Genomic DNA, 20,371 nt, shown 5'->3' with positions numbered 1-20,371 from the left:
TTTTAAAGTTGTCTTCTTTTATATACTAACATCGCTGTTACTCTATTTTGGGCTTTATATATATATATATAAGCTTGCTTTGTTTTTTTTGGATTTCCCTGCCTGGGTTGACTTCTGGTTGCTCTGCCCAGTGTTCTAGTCTTGGGTTGATTCCTGATATTATTGATTTTCTAACCAAAGAACTCTCTTTAGTATTTCTTATAGTTATGGTTTGGTTTTTACTAATTCCCTCAACTTGTGTTTATCTGGAAATGTCTTAATTTCACCTTCATTTTTTTTTTATTTAAGAGACAGTTTTGCTGGATATATGATTCTTGGCAGGCAATTTTTTTCCTTCAATTTTTTAAATATGTCATCCCATTGCCTTCTTGCCTGCATGGTTTCTGCTGAGTAGTCTGAGCTTATTTTTATTGGCTCTCCTTTGTAGGTTACTTTTTGTTTATCCCTCGCTGCTCTTATAATTCTCTCTTTATCTTTGGTTTTGGCAAGTTTGATTATAATATGTCTTGGTGACTTTCTTTTAACATCTACCTTATGTGGAGTTCAATGAGCATCTTGGATAGATATCTTCTCATCTTTCCCAATATCAAGGAAGTTTTCTGCCAACAAATCTTCAACAATTTTCTCTGTGTTTTCTGTTATCCCTCCCTGTTCTGGTACTCCAGTCACTCGAAGGTTATTTCTCTTGATAGAGTCCCACATGACTCTTAAGTTTTCTTCATTTTTTTTAAAAACTCTTTTATCTGATTTTTCTTCAAATATATTAGTGCCAAGTGATTTATCTTCAAGTTCAGAAATTCTAGCTTCTACTTGCTCAATTCTGCTCCTCTGACTTTCTATCAAGTTGTCTAATTCTTTAATTTTATTGTTAATCTTCTGAATTTCTGATTGCTGTCAGTCTACGGATTTTTCCAGCTAATTAAACTTTTCATTATGTTCCTGAATAATCTTTCTAATTTCTTCAGTTGCTTTATCTGTGTGTTTCTTCACTTGTTTTGCATATTGTCTCATTTCCTTCCTGATGTCTTGAGGCGTTCTGTATATTAAACTTTTGTCTTCTGCCTATGGTAAGTCCAGGAATGCACTTTCATCTAGAAGATCCCTGGGTTCTTTGTTTTGAGAGCCTGTTGAGGTGATCATGGTCTGTTTCTTTATATGGCTTGATATTGACTGTTGTCTCCGAGCCGTCTATAAGTTATCATATTAGTTTATGCTTGCTTACTGTGTTGTAGCTGCTTGCTTTGTTTTGTTTTGGTATACCCCTATGGGTTGCTTGAGTGAGCTAGCTTGATTATTTTTGCCTTTGGAGCTCTGGTGTCCTGTCCCCAGCTGGCTAGAGCTGTTATCAGGCATATCAGTCTAGGAGTCCATTCATTTCTCTTGTTTGAACTCAGCTCAGGTTTCCAGGTAGCTGATCATCAAGTGTGTGGTACAGGCTCTGTCCTAAAGTCTTAGAGGGGCAGGGGTGATTGGCGTATATACCAGTGTCTGATTGCAACAGGGGGCTGAGAACCGAACCCCAAGTGTCTCTAAGGAAAACGTGTCTCTGTTCCCTAGAGCATGCTGGTGGGTGGGTTCTGCAGAGAGACTGTGGGCACCCAAAGTTTTTGGTTGTAAGGACTGGGAGGTACCTGTTATCTTTAGACCCATCACAGGTGGCTGGGTGACCTGAGTGGAGTTACCAGTCCTTAGGTCCCTGATGTGGGTAGGTGAGGACCTTGTTTAATAGGCAAAGCAATGTCAAAAGTCAAACACCCACCTCTCCACCGCACAGCTGAAATGGTTGAAGTTTGCTGACAAGGGCCTATTCTCCCAAAATACGCCCACACAGGTCCATGCAGAAGGGAAAGGTGCTCAAGGTCTATGGATAGTTTATGCCTGGACAGGAGCCGCTTCTGTCCTGAGCTCCACCAGTTAATGGAGCTAGAAAATTATCTTTTCCCCCCAATTGCAAATTTTTTCCTTCCCCAAGGCTGGAAGGATGGCTCTAGGTGCCCACCAGGGTCTATCTCAGGCCCAAGGATTCAGCCACTGAAGCCTGCTTGGAGGTTGGGGGGTGGGGTGTGGTAAAACATATGCAAGCGCTTAGGTTTTGTCGGGAGTGCCGTTCTCCTCAGGCTCTAGGGTGTGAGCAGGCTGTGTGGCTGGCTGCTTCTCCCTGAGGAAACTGTGGCCAAATGCTAGTACCAGCCCGCCGCTGCCACCGCTCCAGGGATGGTGCCTGAGGGCTCCCTGCGATTCAGGTCTGGTAACTCCTCTCGACTTCTGAATGATCTCTTCCTCTGCCTGCCCCTCAGTTCGTTGTCTAAGCTTGCCTTTGATGCTCAGAGTTCCCAGCTTGTCGCAAATATACTTGTTTTGCTTGTTTTTTCAGGTCTTTGTTGTAAAGAGGGCTTGCCGGAATCATCTATCTATTCCGCCATCTTGGCTCTGCCTCTCACTTGCCTTTGATTACTATCCTCCAGGACTGTTGGAGAGCATCCAAAATCTGTTTTTATTCATGTTCTGAATTCAGACATAGTATGTTACCTAATATTGAATATACCATGGACTGCCAGAAAAATGAGCAAATATGTCATTGAAGAAGTATAGCCAGAATGCTCCTTAGAAGCACGGATGGCAAGACTTCATCTCATGCAGTTTGGACACATTATCAGGAGGGACCAGTCCCTGGAGAAGGACATCACACTTGGTAAAGTAGAGGGTCAGAGAAAAAGAAGAAGAACCTCTATGAGATTGATTGACAGAGTGGCTACAATGATGGGCTCAAGCATGGCAGCAACAGTGAGGATGGCACAGCATAGTGTTTGATTCTGTTGTACATAAGGTCGCTATGAGTCAGAGCCAACTCAGAAGCACCTAACAACAACAACAATGTTAACTAATGGGGGGCAGTGGTGGTTCAGTGGTAGAATTCTCACCTTCCATATCAGAGACCTGAGTCTGATTCCTAGCCAGTGCACCTCACATGTCACCATCCATATGTCAGTGGGAGCTTATGTGTTGCTATGATGATGAAATCCAACAGATCTTCCAGATTAAGAAGGATTAGTTAGAAAGGCCTGGAGATACAGTTCCAAAAATCAGTCACTGAAAACCCTGTGGATCACAATGGTCCAGTTCATTTCTTTGTGCATGGTATCACCATCAGTCAGGGGTCAGCTCAACAGTAGCTAAGCATAACATGTTACCTAATGCCTTCAGTTTTGTTTGTGCCATTCCTAAAAATTTTAATTATTGTAACCACACCGGTTATATTTGATCACTCAAAAACTAAAAAAATATAATGCATCATATCTCAGAGTATCTTAGCCACCTCACCCCCCGCCATGTGCAGCCTGATGTCCCCTGCCCTTAGAGGAAAGGCGGATGCTTTTCTGGATAAAACCTGGCTGCTCCCATGTGTCTCCACTGGTAGATAGATGCTCACGGGCCTTATAAGAGGGCTAGAATAACTGCAAGGGTGGAGGTTAACGCCTGAAGTGGGTAGAGCTAACTATTATCAACCACACAGCACCTCTGCCCACTGCCATCTCTGAAGAGGCTATGGCTTCTGAGCTACCAAACCTCCATAACTGCCATGTCCGGTAATAAATATCTATGCATATTCCAATTCTGAAGCATTCTAAAGCCACACCCATGCCCATCAGCGGGGAACAGTGGTCCATTAGTGATGCCTATGTTGGTCACTTGAGAGAGAGACAGGGGCAGGATTTCACCAATAGCCTTTTGATAGGGATGCAGGTATGAGGATCCAAGAGATCCAAAATCCCTCATAAAGCCTGGAGAATGAAGAAGCATATACAATTAGCCAGGACATGATAAAATGATTGCAAAACAGCCCAATTCTTCCCCTTTCCACATCCCTTTACCTGCAAGTGGAGTCCATTTCTACACCCCTGAAACCTGGCCCAACCTTGTGACTTGACTACAGAATGCAGTGAAAATGACAGTGTGCTGGTCCTGAATTTCGGAGTCAAGAGGACTTGAATCCTCTGTGTGCTATCTTGGAGTCCTGCTTCTGTTATGAGAATGACCCCAGCTACTCCCTGGAGCATGAGAGACAATATGGACCAGCGCTGAGTCCTCATATCCTAGACCAGCCATTCCCCAAATGAGCCACCAGCTGACTGCAGATGCAAGAAGATTTGCCAGTGAGATAAATAAATGTTTGTTGTTTTATGTCGCTGGGTTTTGTGTTTTTCTTACAATAGATAATGGACAAAAAGGGTAGCAATAGATCACATCCTAATGAGTCCAAACTTAATTATTGACCATGAGTTCATGATTTTTTTAGTTGCTCTTGCCCTGTGTAGTTGATTCAGTCCAAGGCCAGTGCTGTAAGCTAGTGATTCTCCAGCTACCTGTTGTGAAGATTTGTTTTTTACATGTTTCTTTTTTCTTTTTATTTGGAAATAATTATAAATTCATAGGAAGTTTCAAAAAAAGCCTAGAGAAGACCAGGTGTGTGTGTGCGTGTGTGTTTTTTTCCCCCTTCTTCAATCTGTTGCAGACCAACACCTTGGTAAAATACAATAAAAATTAATTACCAGGAAAATGAAAAAACAAAATGATAAAAAGACATATACAATACCAGACCCAACTCTTTATAATTAGATTCAACAAAGAAAGTTACCCAAATTCCTATTAAAGTTTCTAAATGCTTATTCTCAATTTGTGTGTGTGTTTCATCACAGACCATTAATAAATGTTTCATGGCACCAATCCACAGACCACACTCCAATAGGTATTACTTTAGACACTTCTGGAGATTCTTTTAGATGAGAAAAGGAAACTATGCTTGAGTATAACGGGGATAATTTTGGTCTCAAATGATATTCTCATATAAAACGTGTCCATAGAGAATATTTAAAAAATATCTACCCTAAATGCTATGAAAGAGTGTTTTTGTGATTATCTAACCTTGGATGATCGGAAGAAAGGGGAAAGAAACAAACAACAACAAAATAAAACCAGGCATGTTTCAATTCCTCTACAGGAATTTTTCTCCATTGTTTTTCTTTTTCTCCTCACAACTAAAAGAAACAAAACATAAACAAAATATAATGCCATACCAATGTTGAAGTGTTAATATTCAATGTGCTTGGCTCTAAGCATAACATAAATTTAAAAAAAAAAATTACCAACTAATATGACTTTTTTTTTTTATGGCTCAGATTTTTTTTTCCATTCAGCAAACTTGCCTCTCTAAGTAAGACAGAAATGCGGAGCCAATAATAGTTAGACCCTAGTGCCCCCCTCACCATTCACCATTGCTAGGTTTTAGGAAAAATATGCTTATCAGTGAGAAGCCCTTAAGTTCTGGCAGAACTCAGAGAGGAGGCCCAGTGAAAAGCTAATTTTTTTCTAAAGGACAGGAGTAGGAGGGGAACGAAAAAAGATCTAAGCTCTGGCCACAGACTAAGGCTACTCAGGTTGGTGTAATATCCAGACTCATTAAGATGACACTTTGACATCCAATGCTACCCCCCGGCTCTCCCCAGAATGAGAAAGATGGGGTCATACTGCAAAGGAATCACTAACACTGTGAGCACCATAAACCATGTCTATCCTGAAAGACAGCATATCAGACCCTCAAGATTTGGCATAATGAAGGCAGGAGAGTGGGTAATTTGTGCCATTTTTCTCTTTTTTCTACTAACCTAATAAATGGGTTTCACTGTTCTAATTGTTACCGAAGAGCGTTTAATTTGATTGGATCATGAAGAAGCACTAGAGAATGGCAGAGACCATCTATAAACTACTGAAATCTTAGTTCATTCTTACCCTTGGGCAACATCTTTCTACATCCACTCTTACCTCTTTACAATCCATTTGCTCTCAAAAGGCAACTCTGGTCATGTCACTATCATGCTTTACTGATCCAATGGTTTCCCACCGATGTTAGAATAAAGTTCAAAGTCGTTAGAGAGGTTGGTATGCTCTAGCATAGTTGAGATCCCATTCATCACTCATCTCCATACAATCTCCCTCTTTCACTTTGATCTCCTCACACTGGATTTTTCTCTTTCCTCAAATAATAGCATCACTCTGTGAAACAGGTCAGAGGTCATCAGACCTCTAGCATTCTTTCATTTAATGGTTTTCTAGTGGTTAGTGCCTAAAGAGTTAAATATCTTGTCATGGGAAGACGTACTAATATAAGGAAAGGCTATATGTAAAGGTATCACAGGGATCCCCTTGTAACAGTTCCTATTTGGAGGGCTGAGAAGAATGCTGCTTCCCGTCATCTCGGGGTAACAAAAGACTGGACTTAACCTGCCATGATACACAAATAGAAAACCCAATAAAATGTATAAACCAACTATTTTCAGACATTAGACAATAGACAGGAGATAATGGTGATTCCTGAAAGAAGAGAAAAAAATTAGATGAACTTGAAGATTGCGGCAGCTTCCTGACTGAAGAAAATTTCTGCACTATGCATTCAAGGAGAAGGATCCAAACAGACTGCAGCACTCCTAATGAGTTAAGGAGGGGAGGAACAAACTTCAGGGAACCTGTGGCAGCTGGAAGTTGTTGCATAGAGCTCCAGATGAGAGAGATGTGTAAAAAAAAAAGAGCTCTAGAAACCTTTTGAGTCTTTGTTGAGCACTAAGCTATGTAGAAGAGACTATATGGCTTGAAAAGCTTAAAATATTTATTATCTGGTCCTTTACAGAAAAAGTTTGACAACCCTTGTCCCAGAGACAAAAAAAAAAAAAACAGTATGTAGAATGAAAATTTCACTGGATGGGTCTAGTACCAGGTTAGACCCTATGGAAGAAAAGATCGGTAAAATTGAAGACAGAGTGATAGAATCTAACCAAAATGTACACAAAGAAAAGAGTCTGAGAGTAAAATAAAAATACCTTCAATGATCTCTGCGACAACATCAAGTAGGCTAATACATATATAATTGAAGTAGCAGGAGGAGAATGAACATGAAATGTTTGAAAAAATATTTGAAAAATATAATGGCATAAGTTATTCAAAATTCAATGAGACCTATTAGGGCCTTCAAATCAAAGAGCTTAATTAAATCTGCATAGAATAGACACAAAGCAAACCCCAGTAAGATGCACCAAAATCACATTGCTTAAAAATAGTGATAAAGAGAAAATACAAAAAACTGCTGGAGAAAAAAAGTCGCATTTTGTACAGATAAATGAAGATATGAATGAGACCTGTAAATTATGTAAGCATCAAATCAATAGAATATATTTAAAATACCAAAAAAAAAAAAACCTGCCAAATTAAGTCTATATTTAGCAAATATCCTTTAAAATTGAAGGCAAAATAAAACCTTTTTCAGATAAACAAAAGCAAAAAGAATTTATCTCCAGCAAATCAGCCCTGCAACAAATAACAAAGGGAGTCCTTTTGGGTAGAAGGAAAACAATTCCAGATAGAAACACGGGTCTACACAAAGAAATAAAAAGCACTTAAAATTGTCAGTACACCTACTCCTCACTTATCAACTATCTCGTTATACATTTTGCTTTTACGACAATAGTAACAAATCTATTTTGCACATTAACAACCCTGCCAACCCACATACCCTCGTTCTGCACAGCTTGTCCAGAGCACACAGAGGAAGGAGCAATACCAACCTTAGAGCATCTAACCCCAGTTTGGAATCTGCAGTGCGCTGGATGGTCTGGCTCCTCCCAACTTGCCCCTCACCTCCCTCCCCCTGGCTTGCTCCCAGTATGCCCCACCCTCTGTGGAGCTCCAGCTGGGACTCTGGGCAGCTGAGGACACCCAGCTAGTGACTCACAGCATGGATTCAGATTCTGGTGAGCAGAATGAGGTCAAGCCTGTGACCACAGCAGGTATAAAGTGGCTGAGGCTGTCCAGCTGGGAGGGCTGGGGCAGGAAATCATGATTATTCCACATAACACCAATTTTCACATAACGACCTGGCCTTTGAAACCTAACCATGTCAATAAGTGAGGAGTAGGCGTAATTCCTTTTTCTCTCTTTAATGGAGAATTTGTTAAACAAAATTAAGAAAAAAAAAGATACCATGCAAGTTTTTATTATCTGAGAAATCTACTTGACAATATCAATAGTTAAAATTCTGGAGAATAAGTTATTGACTAGTCTGTAGAATGGTGTTCATGAAGAATATGAAATAATAAAAGAAAATGCTTTTAGTGTAAAATTAACTTAAAAAAATATTCAGAAACTAACCTGTATATACAGTATCATTACCACTTTGTGGAAAAAATAAAACTGGGGGGAAAAAAGTTGGAAGAAAATGCATCAAAGCAAATCAAATGATTATTTTGTTATTTGAAAAACAAAACCAAAAAGATAATTGAATGCTTAAAGCAAAAGTAATAGCAATGCATTATGGGATTTTATAATACATGTAGAAGTAAAATATATGACCACAATATCACAAAGGGCAGTGTGGGAGAGGAAAAATGGAATTATTCTGTTGTAAGCATACTATCTATAAGCATCTTATATTATCTAAGAAATGATATGATATTAATTCAAAGCAGTCTTTTATAAGTTAAATGTATATTTTTAACCCTAGAACAGCCACTTAAAAAAAAGCATAGCTCATAAGACAATACAGATCTAAAATGGAATGATAGAAAATCTTTAATTAATCCAAAAGACAGCAGGAAATGAGGAAATAAGAATAAAGCACAGAAGAGACAAATAGAAAACAAATAACAAGATGGTAGACTTAAACCCAACTATATCAATAACTATATTAAATATAAATGGTCTAAATGCACCAAGTAAAAGGCAGAAATTGTCAGACAATTGCAAGAAACCATCTTTAAATATAAAGACACAGATATGTTAATATATATATATATTTAGAAAATATATGTCATGAACATATTAACCATAAGAAAGCTGGAGTGACTATATTAATATCAAATGAAGTAGTCATCAGAACAAGAGATATAGCCAGGAATAAAGAGGGACATTTCAAAATGAAGGGCTAACAAATTGGAAAAGTCTAGATTCAGCCCAATTATGGTTAAAAGTCTTACGGGACTGACTCTATCAAGCCTCCCAACTGATCAGTATCAAGCCCCATGTAAACTAGTTTGGACTCAAAGTTAAAGAACCAGAAAGTGGACTACATACTTCTTACCTTCTGATACATACATCTGTGTTTGACCCTCTTTTTTTAAGTCTTGTTTGATGGCCCTTTACCTGCTTCAAGTTCTTTTCTTCTCCTTTTTCTTTGTCTTCAATCACTATCTCAGTTCAAGTAGCAGACCCATTTCTTAATTTGAGTTCCATGTTGTCTTTCTTGCTTTCCCTCTAGATATATACCTGTGGCTGATACTGCCAATTGTCCACCTGTATCATTTTACCTTTCTTTAATTTACTAGCAGAACTTTTGTGTTTTACCTCACAATGATGGCACACAGGGAAAGCCCAATTTCCCAGGTTGTGTGGCCATATGACTAGGCTCTGCCACTTCCTGACCATCCCTTAAATAGGATGCTGTATGATCCTCATGCTCTGCTTTTCCACTGATGGAGAAACACTTTTAATAAGGGACCAAGATTTTTATTCTTGTTTAGCACTGTATTGGGGGGGGGTCTCTTTGTAATAGTGACTTAGAATAAAAACAAATAAATATAGCACCTCTTTAATTTTCTTTGTCCAACTGAGTTGGTATTATTGCACAGTACCTCAAATTTCTCATGTAATTCATGGATTCTTCCTACTTAAAGAACAAAACCAAACCAAAACCAAACCCAGTGCCTTCGAGTCGATTCCTACTCATAGCGACCCTATAGGACAGAGTAGAACTGTCCCATAGAGTTTCCAAGGAGCGCCTGGTGGATTTGAACTGCTGACCCTTTGGTTAGCAGCCGTAGCACTTAACCACTACGCCGCCAGGGTTTCCACTTAAAGAACACAACTGGAAAATTGCTATCACTTTTTAACGGGGAACAAGGACTTTTAAAAAACAATCCATCCCTTCTCCCTACTTGTATGCTTTCTTACTTTATCCATGATAGAATCAATTTATTTCTTAAAAACACAGCAGTTTATTGCTGTCTTTCAGAAAGTGTAGACCTCTAGGGGTAGATATTAAGTGTAGTATTTTAGTAAGAGAAAAGAAAATACATACACAGATTAAAGTGTCAGCTTGTGTGACTTGGAATGAGCCCCTCACACTTCTAAACCTCTGTTGGTTGCCTAATCCATGAAAGAGGAATGAGTATGCCTGTCCTCCATATCTCACAGCCTTGCCTCGTTGTTTGCCTGGTACCTCACCCACGTTTTTCTGGGCTTCAGACTTTCTGTCTTCCCAGGTTTAGTTGTCCCTATTTTTTGCCCTTTTTGTTTTTTTCTTTCCTATTGTTCTCAGGCTTTTTCTCCTGGTGATCATTATGAGACACTGTTATTCTCTAGTCTCTGTTAGCATTAAATTAAAACCATGTGAAAAATTGAATTTTGGAACATTCAGTAAAGCTGGCTCAGGTTCCAGATATAGAGTTATCTGAATCCTTCCAAACAGTCAGTCCACCATGCATCTGTCAGATTGTCATACTGTGGTGGCTTGTGTGTTGCTGTGATGCCAGAAGCCATGCCACCGGTATTTCAAATACCAGCAGAGTCATCCATGGTGGACAGGTTTCAGTGGATCTTATAGACTAAGACAGACTAGGAATAAAGGTCTGGTGGTCTACTTCTGAAAATTTGCCAGTGAAAACCCTATGGATCACAACAAAATATTTTCCAATATAGTGCTGAAAGATGAGCTCCCTAGTTTGGGAGACACTCAAAATACACAGTGGCTGCAACAATGGAATCAAATAAACCAAGGACCATGAAGATGGTGCAGGACTGGGCAACATTTCTTTTTGTTGTACATAAGGTCACCACAAGTTGGCGCTGACAGCCAGTGGCATAGCCTGTACAGGCTCCTCGCCCCTGTGGAGTCTAGGGCCTACCTGACCTCTCATTTTAATTTCTTAGTGCTTCTGTGACAGAAATACCACACGTGGGTGGGTTTAATGAGCAGGATTTTATTTTCTCACAGCTTAAGAAGTTAGAAGTCTGTATCTAGGGCACTAGCTCTAGGGCAAGGCTGTCTCTGTGGGCTCTGGGGGATAATCCTTTTCTCAGCTTCTCTGGCTGGCCATCCTTAGAGTTCCTGGTCTTGTAGACTGGTCAACGTCCATTGTCTTCAGATAGTGCTAGTCTTCTTCTGTGCCTAAACTGCCCTTTTGTATCTCAAAAGTGATTGGTTTAAGACACACCCTATACTAATTTGGCCTCATTAACAAAAGAAAGAAAACCCTATTCCCAAATAGGATTATATCCACAGCTATAGGGTTTAGTATTTATAACACACATTTTTGGGAGATGAAATATTATCCATAACACCTCTCCTCTCAAGATAAACATTATCTAAGATTAAAATCAGGATTCTCAGGAGGGGCTGCTAAGCACCAACAAGTTGCCTTGCTTAAGTTATACCAACCCTGCACTGGTGCCTGGGTGGAGAATAATAGCCAGGATTGTATGGAGACCCATCCCTTTGGTTTCTATAAAGCTGCTTTCTCAGGAACAAGCCCCAGGATGGCATTACTTAATCAATAACAGGGATGCAGAGAGAAAGAATTGGGAATTCACATAAACTGATTGCTGCATCTGATTTTCTATGAGCATTTGCAAGGCTGATGAAAGCCCTTAATCTCATCAAGCAACCAGACCGGTTCATTCTGAGTTCATTAATAGTTGTCAGGGTGGAGGAGAGAGAAGGAAAAGAGGGGAAAATGAATGCATCCTTGGGACCTATACTCTTAATGGATATCAAGAAGCTCTTTCAAAGCTGCTTGTGGAGAATTTGGAGGCCATGGGAGAGCACTGCATCAAAACGTCTGAGTCTGGTCCCCAGCCTAGAGCCGGGATCAACACCCAAGCCCGTGGGAAGGCAAAGGACCTCGAAACAGGAGAACGTACCATGCTACACAGCGGAGGAAAACCCACATCCTGAGTTCTCCCCTGAGACTGAGTTTAGCACATGTACCACGTGCTCTTGGATTTGCCTATAACCAAACTGAAAAAATCAAACCCACTACGTGAAGATCATCAAGGAATCGAGAAACAGAACTGAGAAGAGCCCACAGAGAAAGAAAGCCGGTGCCCTGAATTCGAACTTTTGGCCCCCTAAACTGTGAGAAAACAAATTTCTCTTTGTTAAAGCCACCCACTTGTATTTCTGTCATAGCAGCACGAGATAACTAAGATAGGGAACAAGGAAGGCCTTGAAGCTTTTTTCACAGAGAATTGATAGGTTTGAGCTTAGAAAAGATCATTCTGGCTGTAGCGTACAGAAAGCATTGGAGAGCCATGGCTGGCAGGGGTGAGGCAGGGAGAGGAAAGTAAAGCAGAAGGCCTCTTAGGAAGGTATTGCAGTCATTACAGAAAAGGTCAATCATAGGACTAAATATATTTGGCCCACATTCTTTCTTGCCCAGCCCTCAACCCAAGTACTGTTTACAGCTTAGCAGCCCAACTGGGTTCACCTACAGCTTAGCACCCCATCCAGGATTCACCACCCCGACCCCTCTCAGTGAAGGAGCCAGCCATCAAGCCCTTCCATTTTTCCATATTCTAGCCTTTGTCAGGGTGCTGGTGGTTTTGTTTGGCCTTTAAAAAGGCAAAGACAGTTAACAATAACCATGAAACTAAACTAGGTATGTTCTAATCTTCTGTGAAGTAGACACAGTTTTTCCTTGTAGAGGCAAGTTTGAGATAAATGGCAGAGAATCAGTAAATAATTCAGACTGTGACCTTGATGCTTACTGATTCTTGCAGCTGTTTATCTTTCTCTCGGCTACCCAGAGGGGAAAAAAAGTAACACCCGTGGCTATCGAGTCAATTCCGACTCGTAGCCAGCCCTATAGGACAGAGTAGAATTTCCCCTTGGGGTTTCCAAGGAGCAGCTGGTAGATTCGAACTGCTGCCCTTTTGGTTAGCAGCCAAGCTCTTAGCCACTGCGCCTCCAGGGCTCCTTTTTTTTTTTTTTTTTTAAACTATAGCAAAGAATAATGAAGCTTGTGGTTAAGAATTTTAAGCAGCAGCTTCAGTCAGGCTAGGTGCTTTATAGAGTCTTTAACAACTAACCAGCCAAGCAATTTTGTAATTAAGTGATAATTGTTTTTTGGAGTTTATAAGATAAGAGAAAGGAGAAACACCCACATGGTCTTCTCATTTTCAGATACTTAGGGAGGGTTAGCCAATGAGATGACTTGAATGGTTGGTTATTTGTCATCTATGGGATTTGAATACAGATCACTTCCAGCCCTGGGGATGTCAGAGGTGGTAAGCCTTAGGATTACCTAGGTGACAGATAGCAAGCACTCAGTAGTGTCCGCTGCTAGTGGTGGTAGTACTGGTGGGAGTGGTGCTAGTAATAGTGATATTGTTAGAGCAATAATACTTGTAGTAATATTTCCAGATTGGGCAAAAGGGAAAGGATAAGAAAAAAATTTTAAACACACACTGTTCTTCTACAAATTGCACTCAGTTTTGTTAGAAGGCAGGGCCATCATTTCATGGGGGTTATATTTCTCACCACTAATACCAGCAGCCACTCTGACCTTGAGGCTTGACCATCGCAGAGGGGTGGGTGAGAAAGTCAGCTAGCTGGAATTTTGGAGCCTGAGCTGATAAAGTTCTTAGTCCAGTTTTGCCTATTTCTTCATATCACTTTTTCTCAGTGATGGTTAAAAAGCTTGGCTAACTTGCTGGATAGGAGTTCTATTCAGCAGGAAGGAAATGGACAGAGCCATGGGACCCCATCATGCTGCCTCTTCCAAGAGCAGGTTTATTAGAAGACCTCACACAAGCCATTTGGCTGCCCTCACACTCTTTCCCCGTCTCTAAAATGTGATGGTCAAGAGCACCTAACTCTTCTCTCACAGCAGTCGGAGGGTAGTTAGAGAAGGAGAGGTGTCCCACATCACAAAGACCAGCCTCCTGGCTCTGTCTAAATTGTGGTGGAGACTGCAGGGTCCCTAAGCTGTCTCTTCCTGGGGGGTTACTGATCGACTCTCTCAATCTCAGGAATGAAATCTTACCTTTCCTTAGCACCTGACACATATAACCACACAACATCCCTGGGAGGAATGTGCTGCCCTTGTCTCCTTGTAGCTGTGGAAACTGAGGTCTAGATGTGAGTCTTGAATGAACATCATCTGGTTTCTAGTACAGAGCACAATATACACACTCAACCTTTCCTCCTTTTCTCGTAATTGCCATCCATGTCTGCAATGCCCTGATCCCTACCCATCCTCCAGGCCTGGTCTAAGTCCTTCTCCACGCCTTACCTTACTGACTTCCTCCTTCTCTAAGCCTGTCCACAATACAGTGTTTGACATCCCAACCTGACCACCCCTTTCCTCCTTCCCCAACCCCCTGACATCGGGCCTCCTTGCTGCTCTTCAAACCCATCACATCGGGCCTCCTTCCTGCTCTTCAAACCCATCGGGCAAGTTCCAACCTCCAGGGCTTTGCCCTGCATATTTCTTTCTCCAGAACTGCTCCTCCATCTCGTTGCCACAAGGCTCGCTTCCTCCTCTCCTTTAAAAACCTCTCTGCCCACTTCATTTCAAATGTCTCCCTGGCCACTCGCACCACTTGAGCGTCTATCTCTTTCTCAGCTTTATTGTACCTCGCCACACATATCACCATCTGACATAGCACGCACTTTACATACTTTTTATCGTCTGTTTCTCCCCATGAGAATGCAGGCTCCATGAAGGTGAGGATTTTTGCCTTATGGAAACCCTGGTGGCATAGTGGTTAAGTGCTACGCCTGCTAACCAAAAGGTCAGCAGTTCGAATCTGCTGGCGCTCCTCAGAAACTCTATGAGGCAGCTCTACTCTGTCCTATAGGGTCGCTATGAGTCGGAATCAGTTTTGGTTTTTTGGTATTCACTGTTGTATGCCAGAGCATAGGACAGGGTCTGGTACACAATACATGCTCAGAATTATTTTTGAATGAGTGAGTCAACTCTGACATTTTTACGTAGAACTTAGCATGTATTGGCATACAACTTGATATTGTTTCTATTATATTCTAAAAAACAACATCTCTATGAAGTGTTAATCGTGTTATGCAGAAGAGCACATTGCCTTCCCAATCTAATTGGGTAAAAGCTCAGCTTAATAAAGTCAAACACATTTCTTTTTCTTTCAGGACTTCCGAGAGCCGCTAATACTTTAATGTGCTGATGTGCACTGTAGAGCTGGAGTCTAGTTTGCAGCTGTCCCCACATGTTTGGACCACACGGTCAGCTCTGGAGGGGCATCTGCACAGCACATGTGGAAGATACCATGCTGCCTTAATGAGTCTGCCTGCTGGTGGATTCCTTCCTCTTCTGTAGCCTCAAGTTCTCGATTTCTTTATGGTTCAGAATGAGGTTCTGACTAGTCTAATGCTTGTTTTAATGCTAGTTTTGATGGTAAGATTTTAGCCTGAAAGAGCCACTTTAGGATTTATTTGGTTCCCATCCACTCAAGGACTCTCTGGTCCGTAGGAACCCTGGCTATGTCCCCACTGACACACTTATTCTAGCTGGTTATCTGGAAATTGCTGAAAAGAGGGAGGACTCTGTGCTTAGTAAAACTGACACCTCCAAACCAAACAGAGCTCTCCTGCCCTGGTTGCACCTGCAAATTAAGCCAGAGTTGGCAGGAACAGTGACCAAGAGCAAAGTGGGGGTCAGGTTAGGGTGTCTGCTCTGCTATGAGAATTGGAGCTGTTGGAGATGAGTAAGAGATTCGTGTCTGGGGATCAACGGTAGACACCCAGACTGCCAGTCTCTGAGTTATGGAACCACACAAGTGAGAAAGCTAAACCCTTCAACCTTCGAGCTGAGCAGACATCCGAGCCCATACCTCAGGAGCTCCTTGGACATGGTCCTCCCCTGTGCACTCATCTCTGCTTAGCCCCTCTCCTCTGTCAGCTGCAAGCCCACTAGATGGCAACCTCATGTCAGCCGCAATGAGAGGGGCAGATCAGGGAAAGACAGAGAATGTAATTCAATTAACATTTATCGAGCACTCAGTATACATCTTTAAAGTGATTGACTGCTAACCAAAAGATCAGCGGTTCGAAACCACTAGCCGCTCCATGGGAGAAATATGTGGCAGTCTGCTTCTGTAGAGATTTACAGCCTTGGAAACCCCATGGGATAGCTATGAGGCAGAATCAACTTGATGGCTGTGGGTTTTAGTGCACATCTGGCAAAATTAAATGCTTTTTCATGCCTTATATATTGATCTGCCTAATAACTGTGAAACACATATGATATCCCTATTTCACAAATTTGAAAACCGAGACTCAGAAGTGAAACAATTTGCTGAATGAAGATCACACAGCTAGTAAGTGATAAGGCTAGGTATCCTGGCTCTAAGTCAATGTTCACTACTCCACAGTAGTAACTGAGAGAGAGGGTGAAAACATAGAGGAGTTGAGCTCTGAGAGATGCACAGTTGGTGAGAAGTGAGGGAGAGAGTGGAGAACGCGTGATGCAATGGTGATTCATATAAAGACCTCTTGAGGTCAGATGAAAGTCATGGAAACTGTCTGCAGAAAAGAAAGGGCAAATAGGAACAATTTGGGGCTTTATTAATCCCTAGTGAAATCCTGACTTTGAACCAGGAGAGAGAGAAAGAGAGAATGGCATGAAGTGTCTTCAGGTGTATAACTTTTTCAGATGGTCCCTTGACTCCTCCTTAACGTCAAACACAACCAGAAATCTCAAAATTCATCTGAAAATCTTGTTGAGGAGGAAGCAAGCTCTTTGGAGTAGGGCTTAAATTTAGGAATAGTGGCATTTAAACCATCAGTAATTTATTAGTAGGCCCTGATTGATTGGGCTACCAAGGAATACGAAAAATGGCTCCTACCCTCAAGTGACCTGCAGTGGGTTGGAGGAATGGAGGAAGAAGTCTTGCGTGAATACAAAACAATACAAGGCAATATATGGAGAACGTTAGGGACAATAAATATTATAGGGTGTTAGAAAATGTGTCCAGGTTTTGAAGTTCTCAAATAGGAGTTAACTTGAACTATACTTTGAAAGTATACAGAAAAGCATGGGAGGAAGGATTGGGTCAGCAAATAGATAAACTGGGTTAGGTAAAGAGTTTAAAAGATGAGAAAGATAAGGTGAGGACAATTTTTGGTGAACTTTTTTTTAATATTATTGTGTTTTAGGTGAAAGTTTACAGTGCAGATTCATTTATCACTCAAAAATTTGTATACAAATTCTTTTATGACATTGGTTGCAATCCCCACAATGTATTAGCACTCTACCTCTTTCCCTTCCCATCATGGGTTTTCCATGTCCGTTCATCCAGTTTTCTGGTCCCTTCTTGCCTTCTCATCTTTTCTTTTTGGCAGGTGTTGCCCATTTGGTCTCACATACTTGATTGAGCTAAAAAGCTCATTCTTCACTTGTGTTGTTTCATAGGCCTGTCTAATCTTTGTGAGAAGGTGGACTTCAGGAGTGACTTCAGTTCTGAGTTAGCAGGATGTTTGGGGGCCATAGTCTCGGGGCTCCTCCAGGCTCTGTCAGACCAGTAAGTCTGATCTTTATTTTCTGAATTTGAATTTTGTTCTACAGTTTTCTCCCACTCTGTCTGGGACCTTCTATTGTGACCCCTGTCGCAGCAGTTGGTGGTGGTAGCCAGGCACCATCTAGTTGTTCTGGGCTCAGGCTGGTGGAGGCTGTGGTTCATGTGGTCCATTAGTCCTCTGGACTAATGTTTTCCTTGTGTCTTTGGCTTTCTTGATCCTCCTTTGATCAGAATATGATGGGACCAATAGATGTATCTTAAATGGCCACTGGCAAGCTTTTAAGACCCCAGACGCTACTCACCAAAGTAGGATGTAAAACATTTTCTTTATGAACTATTTTATACGAATTGACCCAGATGTTCCCTGAGGCTATGGTCCTCAGCTCTCAGTCCCAATAACTCAGTCCCTCAAGGTGTTTGGGTGTGTCTAGGAAGGTTTTATGACTTTGCCTTGGTCAAGTTGTCCTGACTTCCCCTATACTGTGTGTTGTTTTTCCCTTCAACAAAGTTAAGACTTGTCTGTTGATGTTCTTAGGTGCCGTCAGCACAATGCAGGACCCCAAATGTCTCTCTCTCCATTGTAGCAGCATTGTTCTCCCCAGATGAGTTTGGACAGATATTAATAAATCCTGAGTCCTCCTGGGCAGGAAGGATGAGTAACTGGATTTGAATTGGAATCCATCAGTCAATCACCAGTCAGAAGTGGTTCTGGCAGCACAAGATGAAATTCTTTGAGCCCAACCAAGCCTTGCTCTGGGACCTGAAATATTAGCTGATCCAGAGATGCAAAGTCAGTCAAAATACTCAATCCTGTGATAGCTGATTCCAGCTGGAGGATGTAAGCCAATAAAGATTCAGTTATGGTTTGTGGGTGTGAATAATCAATCCATGTCCAGGAATTTGTCTTATAACCAAGGCTCTTAGTGATCAAGTTAAGGTTGGTATCAGAAGTTCTTTGATAAGGATCCATCTGACATCAGAAATTGTATCCCTCTTTCCATGTTCTCTTCTAAATCTGGCCTGCATTTCTGGCAGTTCCCTGTGGATATTCTGCTGCAGCCTCTTGAATGATCTTCAGCAAAATTTTACTTGCTTATGGTATTGTTTGATAATTTCCACATCTGATTGCATCACCTTTCTTGAAAATAGGTGTAAATGTGGATCTCTTTCAGTTGGTTGGCCAGGTAGCTGCCTTCCAAATTTCTTGGCATAGAAGAGTGAGCACTCCAGGCCTGCATCCATTTGTTGAAACATCTCAACTGATATTTCATCAATTCCTGGAGCCTTGTTTTTCGCCAGTGCCTTCAGTGCAGCTTGGACTTTTTCCTTCAGTACCATCAGTTCCTGATCATATGGTACCTCTTGAAATGTTTGGAGATTGACCAATTCTTTTTGGTGTAGTGACTCTGTGTATTCTTTCGACCTCGTTTTGATGCTTCCTGTGTCATCTAGTATTTTCTCTATAGAAAATATTTCCCCATAGAACCCTTCACTATTGAAACTTGAGACATATTTTTTCTTCGGTTCTACACTTATCTACTGTCTAGTTAGTGATTTCCTCTCCAATCCCCTCCCCTCCCTCATAATCATCAAAGTTTTTTGTTTTTTTTTTTTTTTTTCTGTGTGCAATGAAGGCATTGGCCAAAAACAAGGCCTCAAGAATTGTGGAATAGCAATTGAGATTTTTCAACAAATTGATGCAGCACTGAAAGTGCTCACTCATCTCTGCCAAGAAATTTGGAAGACAGCTACCTGGCCAATGGAAGAAAGAGATCTATGTTTGTGCCCATTCCAAAGAAAGACAATCCAACAGAGTGCAGAAATTATTGAATAGTATCATTAATATCACATGCAAGTAAATTTTGCCAAATATCATTCAAAAGCTGTTGCAGCAGTGTATCAAGAGAGAACAGCCACAAATTCAAGCCATGGAAGCAGCAGTCAAGAAATCAAACAACACATTGCCTTGGGCAAATCTGCTGCAAAAGACCTCTTTAAAGTGTTAAAAAGCAAAGATACAACTGTAAGGACTAAGGTTCACCTGATCCAAGCCATGGTGTTTTCAATAGCCTCATATGCATGGGAAATCTGGCTAATGAATAAAGAAGACCAAACAAGAATTGATGCCTTTGAGTTATGATGCTGGCCAAGAATACTGAATATACCGTGGAATGCTAGAAAAACAAGCAAATCAGTTTTGGAAGAAATACAGCCAGAATGCTCCTTAGAAACAAGGATGGTGAGACTTTATCTCACATACTTTGGACATGTTATCACGAGGAATCAGTCCCTGAAGAAGGACATCATGTGTGGTAAACTAGAGGGCCAGTGAAAAAGAGGAAGGCCCTCAGTGAGATGGATTGATGCAGTGGCTGCAACAATGGGCTCAAGTATAACAGTTCTGAGGAAGGCGCAGGGCCGGGCAGTGTTTCGTGCTGTTGAACATAGGGTCACTATGAATCAGAACCAACTTGAAGGCACCTAACAAAAATAACAGCATCCCCATAAATTTGTTACAAAGCTTCAACGATTTTTGTTAAAAAAAAAAAAAAAAACTGAGTTTTGTTAAAAAAAAATTTATATTAGCCCTGACCTCAAAATCATTTTTTTCTATGGCACAAAAAGTATCCTTTTTTTTTTTTCTGAAGGCACCCTAATGAGACTAAGACAAATGCATTACTGAGAGAACTTGTCTGCAACCATGCACTGATTGCAGAGACATGTTTAAAAAGATTTTGTTTCCTGCATGTATGAACTGAAACCCGTAACAATATTTTTT

Source organism: Elephas maximus, chromosome 17 (assembly GCF_024166365.1).
Source record: "Elephas maximus indicus isolate mEleMax1 chromosome 17, mEleMax1 primary haplotype, whole genome shotgun sequence".
Lineage (NCBI taxonomy): Eukaryota > Metazoa > Chordata > Mammalia > Proboscidea > Elephantidae > Elephas > Elephas maximus.
Note: the sequence above shows the minus strand (reverse complement) of the source record.